The 21,068-nt window shown below is 44.6% G+C and overlaps 1 protein-coding gene across 5 annotated transcripts in view; it reads right to left on the bottom strand.

Moving 5' to 3' along the window:
* Positions 1-21,068, bottom strand: part of TSPAN4 (tetraspanin 4) — an 878,525-nt gene that overhangs the window by 432,408 nt on the left and 425,049 nt on the right. The window contains exon 1 of one of the 5 annotated variants that reach the window (XM_077287831.1): positions 17,177-17,195. The exons of 3 other annotated variants lie outside the window; for them this stretch is intronic. The gene's annotated coding sequence lies outside the window, so the exon portion shown is untranslated. Of the gene's footprint in view, positions 1-10,298; positions 10,463-17,176; positions 17,196-21,068 lie in introns of those variants that run through there. One more of the 5 variants, XM_077287832.1, reaches the window with a different exon arrangement.

Below are 21,068 nucleotides of genomic sequence, written 5' to 3'. Positions count from 1 at the left end.
GCTGCAGCGATAGCGACAACGATGCCGATCGCTGCAGCATCGCTGTTTGGTCGCTGGAGAGCTGTCACACAGACAGCTCTCCAGCGACCAACGATGCCGAAGTCCCTGGGTAACCAGGGTAAACATCGGGTTGCTAAGCGCAGGGCCGCGCTTAGTAACCCGATGTTTACCCTGGTTACCAGCGTAAAATGTAAAAAAAACAAACAGTACATACTTACATGCGTCCCCTGGCGTCCGCTTCCTGCACTGTGTGAGCGCCGGCAGTAGCAGGGCACAGCGGTGACCGCTGTGCTTTCACTTTCACTTTGTGGCGCTCAGTCAGTGTGGGAAGCGGACGCCGGGGGACGCATGTAAGTATGTACTGTTTGTTTTTTTTACATTTTACGCTGGTAACCAGGGTAAACATCGGGTTACTAAGCGCGGCCCTGCGCTTAGTAACCCGATGTTTACCCTGGTTACCAGTGTAAAATATCGCTGGTATCGTTGCTTTTGCTGTCAAACACAACGATACACAGCGATCGGACAACCAAATAAAGTTCTGAACTTTATTCAGCGACCAGCGACATCACAGCAGGATCCTGATCGCTGCTGCATGTCAAACTAAACGATATCGCTAGCCAGGACGCTGCAACGTCACGGATCGCTAGCGATATCGTTACAAAGTCGTTTCGTGTGAAGGTACCTTTAGAGTCACTGTCTCAGTCTGTAAATTATAATCCAAAGATTCAAGTGATACAGGGAGGTGCTGGACCTGCACAGTCAGTGTGACAGTGAATTGATTAATTTGTGATACACTGCAGTAACAGCTCCTTAATAACAGAATTAACAACAGATAGATGACATGAATCTAATGCCAAGTTGGCCCTGTAAGCCATGCCGGTTAGGGACACTGGCAGTGGTAGTAGCACTGTGTTCAGGGTAGATCTCAAGGGGAAAATTAGAAATTGAAAGCCAGATTACAGTTATGGTGATATCATTATTATTTGCTATAATACCATTTAGGTGTCAAAGTAAAGGAGCAGGAAGTGTTGTCATGGGAAATATGGGTCTTCTAACAGTCACCTTCTAAATCAACCCCTAATTAAATAAGATAAAAATGCTTTACATTTAAAAAAAACTAAAAAAAACTCAGTTGTAGGAAATTCTTCGTTATCAGAATTGTTTAAAAATTAAAGCTGAGATTGTTCTGCAATTTGTCCCTTTTTACTCCCCAATCTTAGTTGTCTTGGAGCATTCTAGCCTTGGATGGCAGACATCACAAGTTTTCTAGGTTGTATTAGCTTATATGACCTGCTAATGGTGTATACACGCACAAACCACTAAAGGTACCGTCACATTAAGCGACGCTACAGCGATATCGACAACGATGCCGATCGCTGCAGCGTCGCTGTGTGGTCGCTGGAGAGCTGTCACACAGACCACTCTCCAGCGACCAACAATGCCGAAGTCCCCGGGTAACCAGGGTAAACATCGGGTTACTAAGCACAGGGCCGCGCTTAGTAACCCGATGTTTACCCTGGTTACCAGTGTAAATGTAAAAAAAACCAAACACTACATACTTACATTGCCGTGTCTGTCGCGTCCCTCGCCTTCAGCTTCCCTGCACTGTGTAAGCGCCGGCCCTAAAGCACAGCGGTGACGTCACCGCTGTGCTTTGCTTTACGGCCGGCACTGACACATTCAGTGCAAGAAGCTCTGAGCAGCAGCGCGGATGCCGGGGGACGTGACAGACATCAGAGGGTGAGTATGTAGTGTTTTTTTTTACTTTTACAATGGTAACCAGGGTAAATATGGGGTTACTAAGCGCGGCCCTGCGCTTAGTAACCCGATATTTACCCTGGTTACCATTGTAAAACATTGCTGGCATCGTTGCTTTTGCTGTCAAACACGACGATACATGCCGATCTGACGACCAAATAAAGTTCTGGACTTTCCGCAACGACCAGCGATATCACAGCAGGATCCAGATCGCTGCTGCGTGTCAAACACAACGATATCGCTATCCAGGACGCTGCAACGTCACGGATCGTTGTCGTTCTCGTTGCAAAGTCGTTTAGTGTGAAGGTACCTTTAGCAATAGTCACGGATATGTCTCCATTAGGAGACGCATTCAGGACACAACATGTAAACCTAATTAACCACCTCTAATTGATCATTGGTCACATCAGGAAGGCATTTTCATGTTAATTAAAAAGGCTTCTAAATACATTATCAGCACAAATGCACAGTACAGTTCTGCCGTCACACAATCCCGATGGAGCAGTCTCACTACTAGGCATCATAACCTACGAGTACAGGGTTTGTGCTTCTGATCTCACACTCGGTGATATCAAAACCTTATAAAAACACAACTCAATAAGATAAAGCTGCTTTCCATAGTTTAATAATCTGCACAATGATCCTATGATGTCATTGCTGTGTCGTATCATAGACACAGTTATGTGAAGCTTTGCTCAGGGTCATTTGGATGTTTGAGGTTGTCATTATGATTTAAAAAGAGAAAACACAGTAGTTTGACAATAAATGGCTTCACCTAACCACTCCACCATGAGTGGAGAAAAAGTTTTGCTGTTATCATTCATAGTCTCTTAAAAAAGGCCAAGAAAAGAAAAATTCTTCCGGGGTATGTAAACTTTTGAGCACAACTGTATACTGGGACTGAACACTACATTATTTGTATGGATTCACTGAGGATTGTGTGGTAACTTTATGGCCTGGTTACTTGCATGCCATATACAGTAGTAGCAGGCATAGCAGTTGATGGTCCATCTCCACCCTGGCATTGCAAATGACAAACCAAATGCAGCAAAGTAGGTTTTTCTCTAAAACACTTGGGCATTTTGGAGAGAATGCATTTTAGAAGATCCCACTGGGAACTATAGGGAGAGAGGAGACTAGTCCATGACCGCACCCTTTGGCATCTCCCAGGTATTCTCTTGTTGATTGACAGGTCTCTTGCATGTGAGTACATAGGGAGAGATCTGTCAACTAACTACAGTAAAGCAGGGAGACATTTTGATGCGGCACTGGACAAGTTCACTCTCTCCCCATGGTCCCTGGATGGAACTGAGCATTTCAGAGAAAAACAAGACCTGGCTGCAATCATATACCTAGTCTCTGTGGGATCAAAACATTACATAGTAGAGCAGAAAGATAATACTCACAAACTTTTAATTACCATACCTCACCTACTTTCAATGGTGATCACAGAGGTGTGAGCCCCGTGCCAAGTTTTACATTCAGTTCCATGATCCATGAGTCTCTGATTCTATTACAAATATCTAGGTCACTATCGATAGAGAAATGTTACAACACCTTTACAGCTAACACTCTTCATACTAAGTGGCATACATTGTATAGACAATTTCCAACAACCCAGAGGTGTTAAAGACCCATGTCACGTACAGATAATGACTGAGAGTGAAAATTGTTCTTTTGCAGTCTTTCAAAGTAAAATGAGCCTCGAATATTTTACACATCCGCTTACTTTCTTACAAATGTCTACGGCTTCCACATCCCTAACTTCCCACTTATTATGTGTTCTCCATTTCATCACACGGAAATGGCATTGAGGACTCATGTTAATCAGATGAGAAAGGAAACTATTTTTTCCCCTATTTAGGATTTCTAACAATTTACTACAGGATTTCCTCTAGGCAATTAGGACATAGGGGTGAAAAAGCAACATAAAGAAAATTGGTCTTAAAATCAGCTAATGATCATGCGATTCAAGGTACCTTACTATACAAGGCACCACATGTAAAGGACCAGGGCAGGGACCAGGGCTGTGGAGTCGGAGTCGTGGATTTGGGGTCCATTGTGGTGGAGTCTAAATCAAAGTCGGTATAAAATAGACCAATTCCGACTGGGAAAGTTATAAAATGTCCTATAAATGTCTGTTCTCGGCTTTTAGTGGAGATGAATCTGTGCTGCACTTTATGCACATGCTCAGTAGTGACCAGTGCTGTGGAGTCATAGATGAGATGAATCTGTGCTGCACTTTATGTACATGCTCAGTAGTGACCAGTGCTGTGGAGTCGTAGTCAGGGAAATTGAGGAGTTGGAAATTCAGCTTACCGACTCGGCTCTGGAAGTGACAGCACACTTTAAATCATCATCGCTGCCCTTTCTGATCACATTTAATCATTTCACCACCGTATAGCAAAGCCCAGAAAACATTTTTTCCTCCAATTTGCTGTACTTCGATTATATTTGTTACCATTTTTCAGAACACTATATGGAAACGTATTGGTTTCAATCAAAACTAAAACCCAAGAAGCCATTATGTGGCTATTTGACAAACATTAAAACATTGTGGCTCTAGGAAGAATGGGAGGAAAAAATGAAAGTGCAAAAACAAAAAAACTGCCTGGTCCGTAAAGTGTTGATATAGAAGTTGCCACAAACATGGCTTCTGAAATCTCCAGCTAATTTTGCAACCATGGGAATATAGTATTTTATATTGGCTGTTCACATAAAACATGTACACACGGAGGATGGCTGTTATCTGCTCTCGATGGGGCTCATAGAAATAGGGTGCCAAGCAAGGTTTGCCAACATAATGAGGGCGTATAAACAGGGGTTGTCAACATCAGACTCGCCAATATTGTAACATTCATGTAATGCTGCAGTCGATAGTCAACATATGAGTAATGTTAAGCGTTCATTATTACAGCCATTTCTTGCATCGAGTATTCCTTAGCAGTATCAATTTGCATTTCCTAATTGCTGAATTTTTGTGTAACAGTGCTAGTTAAGAATATAATGACATGTTTCTGCATAATTGAGTGCACGCAAGTCAAAGCTATTAAACCTGTAGCCCCTAACTATCTACTGCACTTTTCTCTAGGATCCGCGCAGACAAAGGCATTTCTCCAGACACATTTGGCTCTAAGAATAAAGCTGCATTATTCTAAAAGCGAGGAAAAAGGTTCTCAGCTTCCAGAAATGTTTGATGCATTTTACAGAATAAAAAAATATGGTTGCTTTCTGCTAAAACAGCACCACGCTCATCCAAAGGATGCTACTAGTACTGCAGCTTAGCCATATTGAAATAAAGAGTTCAGAGTTGTAGAACCGCACAGAACCTATGGCCAGGTCTAGCAATATATATATATTTTTTTTAAAAAACAGCCATGTCTATCTAAACCTGGACAAGTCCTTTAAAGGGAACCTGTCAGCAGGATTGTGCACAGTAACCTACAGACAGTGTCAGGTCGGCGCCGTTATACTGATTACAATGATACCTGGTAATGAAATCCGTCTTGTGGTTGCTGTTTAATCTTTATTTTCAGTTTTCAGTTAATTATATGCTCGTGCTCCAGGGCGGCTTGTTTGGGAATCTTCATGTGGTGCCCTGATTATGTATTCATCTGTATGGCTTCTGACAGGTCACCGATCCCTCACTGACCTGCCCCCTAGTTTCCATAACAAATTATATATATATTTTTCTCAAATCCTCTTATGCAGGCATGCACCGGTGCCTGTGCTGCATAAAGATCACATCCTTAGTGTGCATTTAATTATTCTTTTTGATGGTATACCTAAATTTCTAAAAAAAAAAAAAAAATAAAAAAATCAGTGTGAAAATGGCGTTGGCCATGCCTGCGCAGTAGCAGCTATCGACCAATCGATAGATGCTACTGCGCAAGCAGTGTCATTTTGGAAGAAGCATTTTTTTTTCTCTAGCAAGATGGTGCCGCTGATATCTGCCACTGCGCAGGCGCAGCAGCCGCCATTTTCAAACTCTTTTTTTTTTAGGAATTTATGGATACCATCAAAAACAATAATTAAATACACAATATGGATGCGATCATGGTGCAGTACAGACTCTGGCGCCTGCCTGCAGATGGAGATCTTTTTTTAAAATATACACTGCTCAAAAAAATACAGGGAACATTTAAACAACAGAATCCAACTCCAAGTAAATCAAACTTCTGTGAAATCAAACTGTCCACTTAGGAAGCAACACTGACAATCAATTTCACATGCTGTTGTGCAAATGGAATAGACAACAGATGGAAATTATTGGCAGTTATCAAGACACACTCAATAAAGGAGTGGTTCTGCAGGTGGGGACCACAGACCACATCTCAGTACCAATGCTTTCTGGCTGATGATTTGGTCACTTTTGAATGTTGGTTGTGCTTTCACACTCGTGGCAGCATGAGATGGACTCTACAACTCACACAAGTGGCTCAGGTAGTGCAGCTCATCCAGGATGGCACATCAATGCGAGCTGTGGCAAGAAGATTTGCTGTATCTGTCAGCGTAGTGTCCAGAGGCTGGAGGCTCTACCAGGAGACAGGTCAGTAGACCAGGAGACTTGGAGGGGGCTGTAGGAGGGCAACAACTCAGCAGCAGGATCGCTACCTCAGCCTTTGTGCAAGAAGGAACAGGAGCAGCACTGCCAGATCCCTGCAAAATGACCTCCAGCAGGCCACAAATGTGCATGTGTCTGCACAAACATAGTTACATAGTTACATAGTTATTAAGGTTGAAGGAAGACTGTAAGTCCATCTAGTTCAACCCATAGCCTAACCTAACATGCCCTAACATGTTGATCCAGAGGAAGGCAAAAAAAAACCATGTGGCAAAGAGTAACTCCACCATGGGGAAAAAAATTCCTTCCCGACTCCACATACGGCAATCAGACTAGTTCCCTGGATCAACGCCTTATCAAGGAATCTAGTGTATATACCCTGTAACATTATACTTTTTCAGAAAGGTATCCAGTCCCCTCTTAAATTTAATTAATGAATCACTCATTACAACATCATACAGCAGAGAGTTCCATAGTTAGAAACCGACTCCATGAAGATGGTCTGAGTGCCCGACGTCCACAGATGGGGGTTGTCCTCACAGCCCAACACCGTGCGGGATGCTTGGCATTTGCCACAGAACACCAGGATTGGCAAATTCACCACTGCCGCCCTGTGCTCTTCACAGATGAAAGCAGGTTCACACTGAGCATATGTGACAGACGGGACAGAGTCTGGAGACGCCGTGGAGAGCAATCTACTGCCTGCAACATCCTTCAGCATGACCGGCTTGGCAGTGGGTCAGTAATGGTGTGGGGTGGCATTTCTTTTGAGGGCCGCACAGCCCTCCATGTGCTCGCCAGTGGTAGCCTGACTGCCAGTAGGTACCGAGATGAGATCCTCAGACTCCTTTTAGGTTTTATTGTTCTCAACACATTCCACTATGTAATGAATAAAGATTTACAACAGGAATATTTCATTCAGTGATATCTAGTATGTGGGATTTTAGTGTTCCCTTTATTTTTTTTGAGCAGTGTATATAATATGCTGATGAACAATCAATCATTGGCATTTGATTAACAAAACCTGGCTGCTATTTACCCTCTAAATTTCTATGGAATTAGTAAGGGTGTACTTAATTTTTCAAATGCGGTTTCTGCATTTCAGCATAGTATTTGTTAAATAAACAACAATACAGTGTACGTTATCATGTTTTTGTTCATCTGAGGTTGTATTTAACTAATTTAAAGACCATCTAATGACCAGATATATTTTTTAGTAAGTCTTGATACTAAAACCATAGAATTCAAAGAGGATGTACTTAGTTTTTTCTTATGACGCTAACCACCACTCTTGCAGTGAAGCTTGAACCCTTGTTGCTGTGAAGTTATTCTCAAGTTGATCCCTATGTGTCACTTTCCATAATGTCCATGTCCCTCTGCTAAGTTTAGTGCCTGTTCCTTGGCCTTACAGAGAGAGGCACCTAAACAGTAATACAGAGTGACTTACATAAGACATCTTCCTGCATATAGGAAAGCCGAACCTACAGGTCTACACTGATATTAGTATGGGCTAATGGCATTTGAAAGCTGTGGAAATATGCCGTGAAAGCACTTAACAACATGCGGCCTGCTTCCCAGATATTAAAAGCATTACTTATCATTACAACAGCCACTTCCCTGTGGAAATTGAGAGTGATTTTGCCACTTTGCAGCATGGCAATATCCTTGGGCTTTGATCTAGCAAATCTCCCCACTCCTCGAGGAAAAAAAAAAGCAGGGAGAAAAGCATTTTTCCTTCAGCTTAAAATGTCCCAAAACGCACAGTGAGTGGAAGGTGTTGGCAATTTATTTCTTACCAATCTTGCTAATGGCACCTATTATATTTCTGTCTTTTAAAAGTATCAGAAGAGCGTTTCATATTCAGTTGAAGGACAGATATATGGAGCGAGTACACAATATGTATACAGGCAACAGGTATGGGCACGAATATGAACCACAATTACTACACGTACCAACACATATAGCCTGACATATATAATAACACACAAATGGATATGTAACAGGCCTGAATGTGTCATTTAGCTCTTCGGGATTGTTTCTTTTGTATACAGTGGAATGTCAAAGTTTGGGCACCCCTGGTCAAAATTACTGTAATTGTGAACAGTTAAGCAAGTTGATGAAATGATTTCTAAAAGGCCTAAAGTTAAAAATGAGACATTTCATTTGTATTTTAAGTAATAAAAAATATTGGCCGATGCAAAAGTTTGAGGAACCCTGGAGATTTGTTTGCTCATATAACTTTGTCCGAGGTTTCAGACCTTGATTAGCCTGATATGGTTATGGCTTGTTCACTATCATCGTTAGGAAAGGCAAGGTGATGCAAATATTCCAGCCTTATAATAACCCTGCCTCCTCTAACCTTGTGCCAAAAAAATAGCAGCCATAAGTTCTTCTAAGCAGCTGCCTAGCACTCTGAAAATTAAAATGGTGGAGGCCCACAAAGCAGGAGAAGGCTATAGGAAGATAGCAAAATGTTTTCAAGTTGCCCTTTCCTCAGTTCGAAATGTAATTAAGAAATTGCAGTAAACAGGAACAATGGAGGTCAAAGATAAGGTCTGGAAGACCAAGCAAAAAGTGAGAGCTGCTCGTAGGATTGCTAGACAGGCAAATCAGGACCCCTTGCTTGGCTGCAAAAGACCTTCAGAAAGATTTAGCAGACTCTGGAGCTGTGATACATTGTTCTACTGTTCAGAGAGACCTGCACAAATATGGCCTTCATGGACGAGTAATCAGAAGAAAACCTCTCTAGGGTCCTCACCATAAAATTATAAGTCAGAAGTATGCAAAAGAACATCTAAACAAGCCTGATGCATTTTGGAAACAAGTCCTGTGGACCGAGGTTAAAATAGAACTATTTGGCCACATTGATCAAAGGTATGTGTAAAGAAAAAAAGGGCACAGAATTTCAGGAAAAGAACATCTTGCCAACCATTAAGCATGGGGGTGATTCAACCATGCTTTGGGGTTGTATTGCAGCCAATGGCACCGGGAACATTTCCCGGGTATAGGGAAAAATGAATTCAATGAAATTTCAACAAATTCTTGATGCAAACATAACACCATCTGGAAAAATCAATAGTTGAAAAGAGGATGGCTTCTACAAATGGATAATGATCCTGAACACACGTCAAAGTCCACAAAGACTACCTCAAAATGCACTAGCTGAAGGTTTTACAATGGCCCCCACAGTCCTTAGATCTGTACATCATTGAAAATCTGTGGCTAGACCTCAAAATAACAGTGCATGCAAGACAATCCAGGAATCTCACAGAACTGGAAGAATTTTTAAAGTAAGAGTGGATGAAAAACAGTAATTTTGACCAGGGGTGCCCAACTTTTACATGCCACTGTAGTCATAAATCTGAGCTCACATAAAGCCATAGTTATCTTAAAGAAGACCCTCTCAGTTGCTATAAATATGTTTATTCTTTTTACCTGGTGTAAATGCCGCTGTTCACTTGAATCCGGTGATGTTTTTCTTTTGTTCCTGCACCTCTCCATTCCCAAGATATGGCCCCCTCGTCTCTGTCTCTAAATCTAGTAGTTAACCAAATGGGCGTGGTTCTCAGCTCTTCTCTACAGGAGTCTTATTGAGGACCATGCCCAGTTGGCTAAAACAGATTTACTGTATATACAAGGAAGAGGGGGTCATAATTTACTAATGGAGAGGTGCACGAACAAAAGAAAAACATCATCGGATTCTGGTGAACAGCGGCATTTACACCAAGTAAAAAAACACATTCGTGATAAGTGACTGGTCCTGTCATGACCGACACAGGTAAGTCCAGCGGATGACACAAAAACACCAACAAAAGGATGGAAAAAGAGAGAGGAAGACCCTAATAGTAGGGAGCGAGTGATGGGGCACCTCCTAACCACAACCTGTGCCTATCCCTAAGCTCCCCTAACGTCCTATGCGGGTCAACCCCCCCCCCCGCCATTACGTGCCTAGTCTCTAGCTGTCACCTCACTATACCTTTTCTAGTGCACTGGCTGGCAAGGACGCTAGCCTCACCACTGCAGATGGTATCAACACAGGGGGTCGTGACAAGAAGAAACTTAGCTCCAACCTCCGCTGCCAAGCTCCACACAGCAGAGGACACGGAATCAGGAAACCAAACTCCACAGAAGTAGCAGATAAACCGCTGGCACCAGAGAGCTCCAAACTCCTAGGCTGGCCTTCATAGCATAGCTCTATTACCAATAGTCAGCTGATGCATCATGTGACTATTTAAAGGATGGAGGGAGTGGTCACCACCCACATCAGATGACCAGCAACAAAGCAGCTGCCAGCAAGGAAACTGACATTAACCCTTGCTGGCCCAAAAATGGAAAAAAGCCATATTTAAACTATAGCAGAACCAGAGCTGCCACGAATCCAAATATGAATCGTGACAGATCCTATTTAAGCATTTTGTAAAACATCTACATAAACTCACTAGATTTGTAGCTATAAATATTGTGTGGTACCATAGTCCCACAAAAGTAATAAATGGTACAGATTAGATAAAAGGGTTGTCAACGATTAACACGGCTACTCTCTGCCGGAAATAGCGCCACACCTGTCCATAGGTTATGCCTGGTATTGCTGATTAGCCTCTTTGAAGTACTTGCTGCAGCTCCATTCACAACTGATGGACAAGTGTGAAACTGCTTCTGGATGAAAGCAGGTATGTTTTCTACTCCTTAACAGCCCCTTTAAAGAGGACCAGGTCATAAGTGTCCAGTTTATGCTCTCATCTGATTCCTGCTGCTTCTCAAAGTATTTTTTGTTGTTAAATCCTCCATACAATTGTACAGATACAGACCTATTGATTTAGCGCAAATTTTTATGGTAATTAAAAGGGGGCGTTGCTGATAGGATTCTCTGGGGTTGTGTTTTTAGGCTGTGAGTCCCACCCCATAAGACCATAAAAATTAGCATCAAATAAAAAGGCTCTAATCTCTAGAACCATATGGTGGATTAAAAAAAAGCACAATCAGGGGAGCAGTAAGAATAAAATAAGAGCAAAAACTGGTCACTTGTGACCTGATGACAGGTCCTCTTTAAATACCCACCGTTATGGACAATTGCTTCTTGTTCGTAGTTGCAGAGAAATATCAAATCTCATATCTGTTCCACCGCTGCCTTCGTGTGAAGTTTAATTAAACCATAATGCACAGTTACAGTGTTCTGATCAGCCGCACCGGTAAAGTGGCAGGTTGAAAATTAAAGAGGGTTCCACTCTCGGAATTTCATTATCGTCATAAAAGACTAACAGCTTCACTGATATAAAGGGAATCTGCAAACTCGACAAGGATACCGGGGAAGCGCTTAAATATGCTTGTTATAAGGGCTCTATATTACACCAACTAAAACCCAACGGCAGCCTTCCCGAGCAGCACTAATCCATAAAATGCAAACTGAGAAAGGAGGAATGTGTTCCACAATAACGCCGGATAGTGTAAATGGCCCATTCACTTCACCAGAGACATAACAAGAATATTACCGGTCATTTATTTGCCATTCCCATTACTAGTCAGGTATAGCTGTGCTATACGGAGATCCAAATTTGAGCTTTATTACATTGATTTATTCTATGGGTTGGTCTCCTGCCCCAGTTTTTCATACGCATATAGGGAATCCCCCCAAGACTGATTAGCAATAGTGCTTACATGAGGTTACTGGGGCATCCGTTTTGCTACCCTGCAGGACTTGATCTGGAAACCTCATTTCTTTGTATTGGCACATAAGGGAAGCCGTTTATATAATGAGCTTACACAGATGATACTCTAGAGCTCTAAACATCATTTTGCATCGGTCGCAAATGACTCAGGTCCTTTCAGCAGTTAAGGCAAATTATGGAACAATATAAATGATAATATATTGGTAAGATGAATATTCCTTGCTACAATGTAATCCTGCTTGATGGCTATAGACAACAAAGAGGAAATAACCCAACCGCCTTTACTGTATGCTGCAATCAATGGTAACGATGCAATCAAAATAATGGTGAAATACAGAACAGGCAATTCATGTTTCAACGAGAAGAGACAATGATTGATACTCTTCAACGGAAGAGTTCAAATGCCCAGGCCTCTTATTTTACGTAAGAGGACTGCGCTCCGATAATCTCCCAGGAAAATGCAGGAGGAACGACATCGGGGTTATGCGAAGTCCTCATTACTGACAATTTCCGCCTCTGAGTGGATCCAATTCTACGTATTCCACTACTATTTGGATGTGACCTTCAATATGTCATTTTTTTTCCCATATGTGAATTCGATTATTAGCTGTGTAGGGCAGGACATTATAGGTTATACAGGTCACAATTCATCAAATTATTGTTTACAGGAAGCCATGCTGGCTCTGTTTCATCCTGTGTTCTTTACTCCTTTAATAATATTATTACTGGTGTTATCAGGATTACAAGCTTTGAATACATGGTGAGAGGATGCAGCTGGTAGGATCCTGGATGGAGTGTATGCGCAACCTAGCTCGGTGATGTTGGACCTGGGAAAGCAGGCTCCTGCACAAGTAGTGCTGTGAAGTTTTTTTTTAATGGGCCTGGACTTTGGGTCCAGGTTCTAGGGATGCCCACCAGCGCTGCGAGGGACTGGTCGTTCCCATTCCTCCAGTTACAGGTTTTGGAATGGCCTAGTTACTGTTACTTCACACAACATCTGTGTTGTGAGGTGAAAAGTCCTGTTATGTGCTCAACAGTGTATGCCAGAGGGGGCTAAAAATGGACTAGGCGCTAAGTGGGTGAGCCCGTGTTTTGTTGCACTAAACACTGTTTTGTTTATTTATACCCTTTAAGCCAGAGAAAGGCTATTTTGTGTTCCTGTGTACTCCGCTGAAGTTTATGACAGATAATAAACTTCAAAAATACTTTGCACCAGAACCAATAGGTCTGTGCGTCAACCTTAACGGCCTCCAGAGAGAGTGGAATACCTACAATGGGCACAGTTAAAAGGGTTCTCCACTTTGAAGGAACTGAACCCCAAATGTTCTAAAATATCTAAATCAACAAATAGAGCATATACTCGCCCTCCTAGGGTCCAGCTTTAGCTCCATAGCTGCTTCTAAATAGGAGAAATACAAGTAATCAGCTGCTTCTAATAGGTTTCTCTAAGGCTACGTTCACATTAGCGTCTTTGGGAGCAGCGTCGTTGACGGATACCGACGCATGCGTCATGCGCCCCTATCTTTAACATGTCAAGCATTGTACGACGCATGCGTCATTTGGGCGCACCGGACAGGGCACGGCTGACGCTACAAGTTGCATTTTTCCTGCGCCAAATTTCGGGTAAACAACGCATGCAACGCACTTGCGTCGTAAATGCGCAAAAAAACCACATTACTGTCTATGTACAACGCATAGGGCGCAGGTGCTTGCGTTGACCAGCGTTGTTCGACGCATGCGCCTTTTGAGTAAAAAAACAATTGATGAAGTGTCTAGACAGTGACAAGACCACCCCATAGATATAAAAAAAGGGTGATTGCATTGTATTTCACTTGCCTGCACGTCTGGAAACAGAGAGTACACGAGACACAGCTCTGCCTTCAAGAGATGTAAGTATATACCGTATTTTCCGCTTTGTAAGACGCACTTTATTTCCCCCAAATTTGGGGGGGAAATAGGGGTGCGTCTTACAAAGCGGATATACCGCTTACCGTTACAGGCTGGGATGAGGGGGTGTCCGCTGCCGCCCGCCACCGCTGCCACCCGCCACCGCTGTCGCCCGCCACCGCTGCCGCGGTTGTCCGCTGCTGCCCCGGGTAATGCTGGAAACTCCGGTGCTGCGGGGGGCTCTGGCGACATTTTGTGAAAGACCAGAGCCCCCAGGCAGTTCGTCCATGCGTTCCTGTATGACTGACTCCGGGAAAATGGCCGCCGGAATCTCAGGAGATGAGATTTCAGCGCTGAGATCTCATCTCTCGAGATTCTGGCGGCCATTTTCCCGGAGTCAGTCATACAGGAACGCATGGACGAACTGCCGGGGGCTCAGGCCTTTCACAAAATGTTGCCAGAGCCCCCCGCAGCACTGAAGAAAGCCCTGCAGCCCCGGAGACAGCCCTGCAGCACCGGAGCCCCCCTGCAGCACCGGAGCCCCCCTGCAGACTGCCTCATCCCAGCCTGCAGCACAGGAGCCCCCCTGCAGCACAGGAGCCCCCTGCAGACCCCCTCATCCCAGCCTGCAGCACAGGAGCCCCCCTGCAGCACAGGAGCCCCCTGCAGACCCCCTCATCCCAGCCTGCAGCACAGGAGCCCCCCTGCAGCACAGGAGCCCCCTGCAGACCCCCTCATCCCAGCCTGCAGCACAGGAGCCCCCTGCAGACCCCCTCATCCCAGCCTGCAGCACAGGAGCCCCCCTGCAGACCCCCTCATCCCAGCCTGCAGCAATGATCCACTCCTGCCTCCAGCAACGACCCTGGGACCCTGATCCACCGCAGCCACAACCCGTGGTAAGTAATAAGACGCATGGATTATAAGACGCCCCACCAATTTATTAAAAATAGTTTTTCCCTATTTTTCTCCTCAAAATTTGGGTGCGTCTTATAATCCGGAGCATTCAAGCAAATAAGGTAGCACACTGTAGCGCTGAAACAGGAAGGAAATCGTAGGACCTGGTATAAGAGAGATGCCTTAAAGTGGCTACCAGGTACACAAAATTGGCCTTTTTTATGCGCTAAACGCTCTCATTTTTCATATTTCTAGTGCAGTAATGCAGTTAAATTTTCATGTTTCATGTTTGCATGTTTCAGCGCTACAGTGTGCTACCTTATTTGCTTGAATGTATAGGAGTTGGCGACTAGGTTTAGCACCTGTTCACACTTGGTCTGTGTATGGATGTGATGGTCAGTTTTTTCAAATGTATTATAATCCGGAGCGTCTTACAAAGCGAAAAATACGGTAATTTCTCTGCCCATTTTTTTTAATTCTTTGCAATGTTTGTTGTTTGTTTTTTTATGTGTGTGACATTTTTTTTTTCTTGCAATTTATGGTGGTTTATTTAATTTTTATTGGGTTGTTCTGCGTTGACCGTATGCGTCAAAAAACGCTGCGTTGTGTATTGCGTTTTGGGTTGCGTCGACGACGCTGCGCCCAAAGACGCTAATGTGAATGTAGCCTAAGTATCTCACTACATACACAGAGCAAACAGCCACAAAGAAGAGAAGGCTGTGACTGGCTTTACCTCTGTTGCTGCTTCTTCTAGTCATATTCTTCTGCTGCTCCATATTACACAGGAATCTATCTTTCATTGCTCCTTCTACAATGACCATCAGTAGGACAGACCTACCCTATATATACAATTTGCACAATATGTTTTCCCCCACAAAACTGTCAAAACAGTGAGCAAAAGAGAGTTGGACTGTAGCCAATGCCTTTCTTCTAGGGTTAAAGTTTAATCACTAAATTAGGGGGGATTTTCTTACTTTTCCTAAATATATATTTATTTCCTTCATTCTAAAAGATATCTGGAGGTGAGAGCACCCTTTAATCTATTTGATTGCAATGATGCATCTATATACACCTATGACTTACATTTTCTAGACAAATGTCAATGGGCATTTAACAGTGCCGTTTGCATCATTTGTGTTCAATTGTTAAATAGGGAGAACAAAAGAATCCCCGTCCATCTACAGTGCACCGACACTTTGCTCCCTGCTGCACTTTTCAATGATTCAGCTTCTGTTTGCAGAATAACCTGTGACATTTCCTATAGCAAAAAAAAAGAAAATGCTTTATTATTATTTATTATTATGATTCCAATTACATTTAGAAAGATGCTGTGTAGGTTTCACCGCATGTGACGAGCAGAAAGTTGTCTTGGTTGGCCAATATTATCATAGCCAAGTGGCTAGAAGAACTGTAATCCACACCTGTGCCTTAGATACTACAGTATGCGGATATATATGCCTACTCTGCAGAATGAGGCGGCAGGTCACATTACGGATATGCTTTTAGACATTGAAAGTGTTAAATATCACAGCAAAATCTGAACAACCTTTATGAATTACCATTTCCCTCTCTCGTTAAGCCCAGAGCCGGCCTCCGGAGCCTACAGTTTATTCATGAATGAGTTTGAAGTAATTTTCAAAGCAGGTGCATCTTCTATTCTGAGGCACTCTGGGGTATAAAGTAAAATTTCCAAATTATGCAGATACTCAGACAGTTCACCTATGGCAAGTAGCACTGGGTGGGGGCATGAAATCAAGGTGTCGCAAATGAAGCATCAGTAAAGCTGGCAAAATTATGCCAATGGAGATGACAAAAAAATCTAAATGTCTAAAAATAACAAATTAGAGGACTACAGTTTATATCAAATGATCCACCATATGGATAGGTTTCCCCACCAATACTTATCGTAGGTTGGCACAGCAACTGGGACAGCATCGGTAATGCAACAGTATCATAAGAGTTAAATGTCTATACAACTTTGGCTATAGATCCAGCTGTAGTTTTGATCGCACACTCAATGTTCACATGGTGGCTGGGAATGCAACATTGTCATATCCAAAAATCCAACATTTTTGATAATCGTATCAAGAAAAAAAATGTTGTGACAACATCCAAATATGCAAAAATTTAAATGTTTATCCACATGTCCCACACAGTGATGCAACCTCATGAACCCCACAGAAGTAGTTTAAAAAAATTATTCAAGGGTTGAAACATTGTAGAATAAACTCTATAGTCTGTCTATTTTCACACTGGTTTTGATGAGGAGGCATGCTGGAGTCAGACTTTCCTGACAAATAGTATGCACTTCGCCACAAATCTAACTTCAGGCACCACACTGACGTTTGTGGGTGTAACAACTCTGCTGGCATCACGGCATGGCCTCGCATTTCTCACACTATCTTACCCACTGCTCCAGGTCATGATGTGGTTTCTGTTTCTTGCCAGCTCCATGTTCTGTGTCTCTGCTCTCTGCATGCTTCATGGTTCTGTGTATAGGGGGGCGGCGCCTGAACTCTCTGGTTCTTATAGGAATCAGGTGCATCTGTCCAATCTGTTCCTGACCAATTGTCAAGAGGCCTCCAGTATATAGCGCAGCTCCACCCAGTGTTCTGGGCCTGTGCAATGTGTTTGCTCAGTTTGCCAGGCCTTGCTCTATGTTATTCCCTCGCTGGAGGCTCTACTCTGTATCCTTGCCTTTATCTTGTTGTCCACCCTCCAGGAGGCAGAATATCCTGGTCCCTGTGTCTTTGTCCTTGTGTCTTGTTCCATTGCCTTGTCTGTACTTAGTCTTATCTCCGTTTCCTTGTCTGTGGCTTCCTTCCCTGCTGTGTCTTTCCTTGTGTTCTCAGTCTGCTTATGTTCTGCAGCTCCCCTCCGCATTCCTTGCGGTTCTGCTCCGCTCCCATTGCTGTAAGAATCTTTCTGCAGCTCCTCTCCGCATTCTTTGCGGTTCCGCTCCATTCATCTCTGCTCCGCTCCCGTTGCTGTAAGAATCTTTCTGCAGCTCCTCTCCGCATTCTTTGCGGTTCCGCTCCATTCATCTCTGCTCCGCTCCCGTTGCTGTAAGAATCTTTCTGCAGCTCCTCTCCGCATTCCTTGCGGTTCTGCTCCGTTCTTCTCTGCTCTGCTTTGCTTTTATTGCTGCGCTATCTCTTGCTGCTCTACCGCTCCTATCTGCAGCCTTGCGGTTCTCTTCCAGTGTGACCAGGTCCCTACCTGCTCCTTCCATATTTCATATCTGTTCCTTCACCTCCTGTGTGAACAGGTCCCTACCTGTTCCTCCATACTACATTTCCGTACCTGCACCTCTAGTGTGAACAGGTCCCTACCTGTTTCTTCATAAACCACATCAACCAGTCCGGTGTTCTCTGCCGTGCCTTCCTATCCTGTGTTCCTGCCAGTCCAACCGTTCCTGCCGTGCCTTCCTATCCTGTGTTCCTGCCAGTCCAGTCGTTCCTGCCGTGCCTTCCAGTCCTGTGTTCCTGTCGTCCTAGCCAGTCCTGTGTTTCCTGCCAGCCCTGTGTTCTCTGCCGTGTCTCTGCCAGCCCTGGTCTCAGCCGTGCCAGCCTACTAGTCTGTGTCTCAGCTGTGCTCTTCTGCCAGTCCTGCCTGATGCCCGCACCAATCCTGGTGTTCCTGTCTCCCAAGTGGGATCAGCAGCCACAGCCAGACACCGCCCTGGAGTAGCACCTGGCAGCTGCCTGCTGCACAAGCCTGACCTCACCATCAGGGGCTCCAGTGAAAACCCAGGCAGCTGTCATAGTCACGCCCCTTCCAGGGTAGTCTGGTTTGTGGCACCGTGGGGCCACATACCCCCGCGTGCTCTCGCCCCCACCAGTCAGGGTGTGAGCGTGACAGTTTGCACAGGCCATGGCCTCCGCTGTATCCTATGTCCTACCGCTCGCAGAGCATGATGAACTTTTTTCTTGCCCGTATCAGCAACCTGGAAATTTTGTTCCATCAAGGGTGGTTCAGATTTAAGAGACCTCTGACCCAATTATAGTCTCTAATGCTCTCTTCAAGCAACTTCAGGCCTATGAGGAGGAGCACTATCCAGCTGACCCACCTATGTACTATGGGAATCCTAAAGAATGCCAGGGGTTCCTGAAGCAGTGCTTGCGCTACATCCTGCAGAATGCAGCTTGTTTCCCCTCTGACCGGGTCAAGGTGGGTTACATCATGTCCTACCTGGCCGAAGATGCTCTAATATGGATAACTCCCCTCTGGGAAGCAGGGGATCCTATCGTCATGAACCTAGGGGCCTTCCTGGTGGCCTTCCGTAAAGTATTTGACAAGCCTTGTCCTGCTGCTCCTGTTAAGTCTTCCCCATCTAGATCCGAGAGGCGCTCCACACGGGCGAAACCCGTGAAGAAACCCCCACGTCAAGCCATGACCGTCTGTGACCCTCCAGTTCCTGTACCCATTAAAGCAGCTACCCGTGTGAAGCCTAAGGGTATGTTTCCACATTCAGGAAACGCTGCGTTTTTGACGCTGCGTTTTTCCGCAGCATCAAAAACGCAGCGTCCAGATGTTACAGCATAGTGGAGGGGATTTCATGAAATCCAGACTCCACTATGCGTTAAAAAACGCATGCGTTTTTGCAGCGAAAACGCATGCGCGGTGCGTTTTTTCAAAACGCAGCATGTTGCTACAATGAGCAAAACACGCAGGTACACCGCAGGTGACCTGCCAGTGACCTCAGGTGCAGTTTTGGTCAGGATTTTACTTGCATAAAATCCTGACCAAAGCCTGAAGCAAGCCTGAACGTGGACACATACCCTAAGAAGGTTGATGAGAGTGGGCTGGCAAAGCAGCAGCCTGAAATCAGCCATAAGAAGGGCATACAATGTCGCTGCTGTTGTGAGGAACACCTGGATGGCCTCTGTCCAGGGGATCTAAAGCTCAAAAACCTCGGGTCAGTAGGAGAGACTGCCCTTGGTGAGAATAACTCCCTGCCGCTAAAGTCTATGACTGTTTCTCTGCCTTCTGGGAGCTTTGGTGTGTCTAAGCCGCCTGTCATACGGAGTCGGTGTATGGTCTCCGTTCTACAGCTCCAAAACCCGGTGTGGGCGTTGCCTGATAATGGCCGAACCCTGCTAAAGAGCAGTCTAGTCCTACAAGGACAACTACAGCTCCAAGTTGGAGCCTTATACACGAAGAACTTTGTCTTCCACATGCTGTCTGTTATGCCCATGGGTCATACTGAGCCAAGGACTCTACCACCCGCTCTGGTCAAGGGTTCCAGTAAAGTGCTTCGTTTGAACTTACCCAGTCTTGAGAACTGTCTGGTTCCCATGCATCAAAGACACTCAGCAGTGTCATCTTCTTCAGCTGGTCTGCTAGTCGACGAGTCAAGGTGTGCTGACGTCACCGAAGATGGGGAAACGGTGACGATGTCTCCACACATCTCCAGCGACTATACCAGTAAACACTTAGTCGTCGAGTCAAGGTGTGCTAATGTCACCGAACATGGGGAGGCGGTGACTATCTCTCCACACATCTCCAACGACTATACCTGTAATCCGTTCCTAGGAACATCCCCGCCGCTTGGACGATTTCTTCTGGATAACGGGCACAAGATGGTTCCTATGTTTATACCTTCTGCGTCCTTATGGCCGGCTGGTGAAGATTTCAAAACTTTTGTTCTCCTCAACTTTTCTCTGACCCGGTGGAGCTGTTGTTCTCCACACTCATTTCTAGTGATTTTTCCTGTGTTCAGTACTCTAGAACATCTCTGCTATCTGAAAGTTTGTCTCTGGATATCGGGCAGAAGGTGTATCCTGTGAGTATTCCTTCGGCTTCCATGTGGCCAGCTGGTGAAGATAACAAGTCGGTAGCTTCCAAGTCCCTGCTTCTTGTCTACCCTGAGGAAATGGTCCAGTCCATTGAGAAAGCTAACCCTATTGGGTACAATGAGACTTTGCTATCCGAGATTTCTGATGAAGCTAAACCTGCAGAGCACAAAGAGACTTTGTTTTTTGAGATACCTGGTGTCCCTCCTGCCGCCTTCTACCCTGAAGATATCATGTTGGCCTGGACTATGTATGCTCCCATCCTTCTTCTACAAGTTATTCTGGCGGGCTTGAAGAAGAGGGGCCGTAAAGGGGTGGGTGGGTACTGTAACAACTCTGCTGGCATCACGGCATGGCCTCGCATTTCTCACACTATCTTACCCACTGCTCCAGGTCATGATGTGGTTTCTGTTTCTTGCCAGCTCCATGTTCTGTGTCTCTGCTCTCTGCATGCTTCATGGTTCTGTGTATAGAGGGGCGGCGCCTGAACTCTCTGGTTCTTAT

The sequence above is a fragment of the Ranitomeya variabilis genome, chromosome 2 (genome assembly GCF_051348905.1).
Source record: "Ranitomeya variabilis isolate aRanVar5 chromosome 2, aRanVar5.hap1, whole genome shotgun sequence".
Taxonomy (NCBI): Eukaryota; Metazoa; Chordata; class Amphibia; order Anura; family Dendrobatidae; genus Ranitomeya; species Ranitomeya variabilis.
The sequence above is the reverse complement of the archived record's forward strand: the minus strand, read 5'-3'. Positions and strand labels throughout refer to the sequence as shown.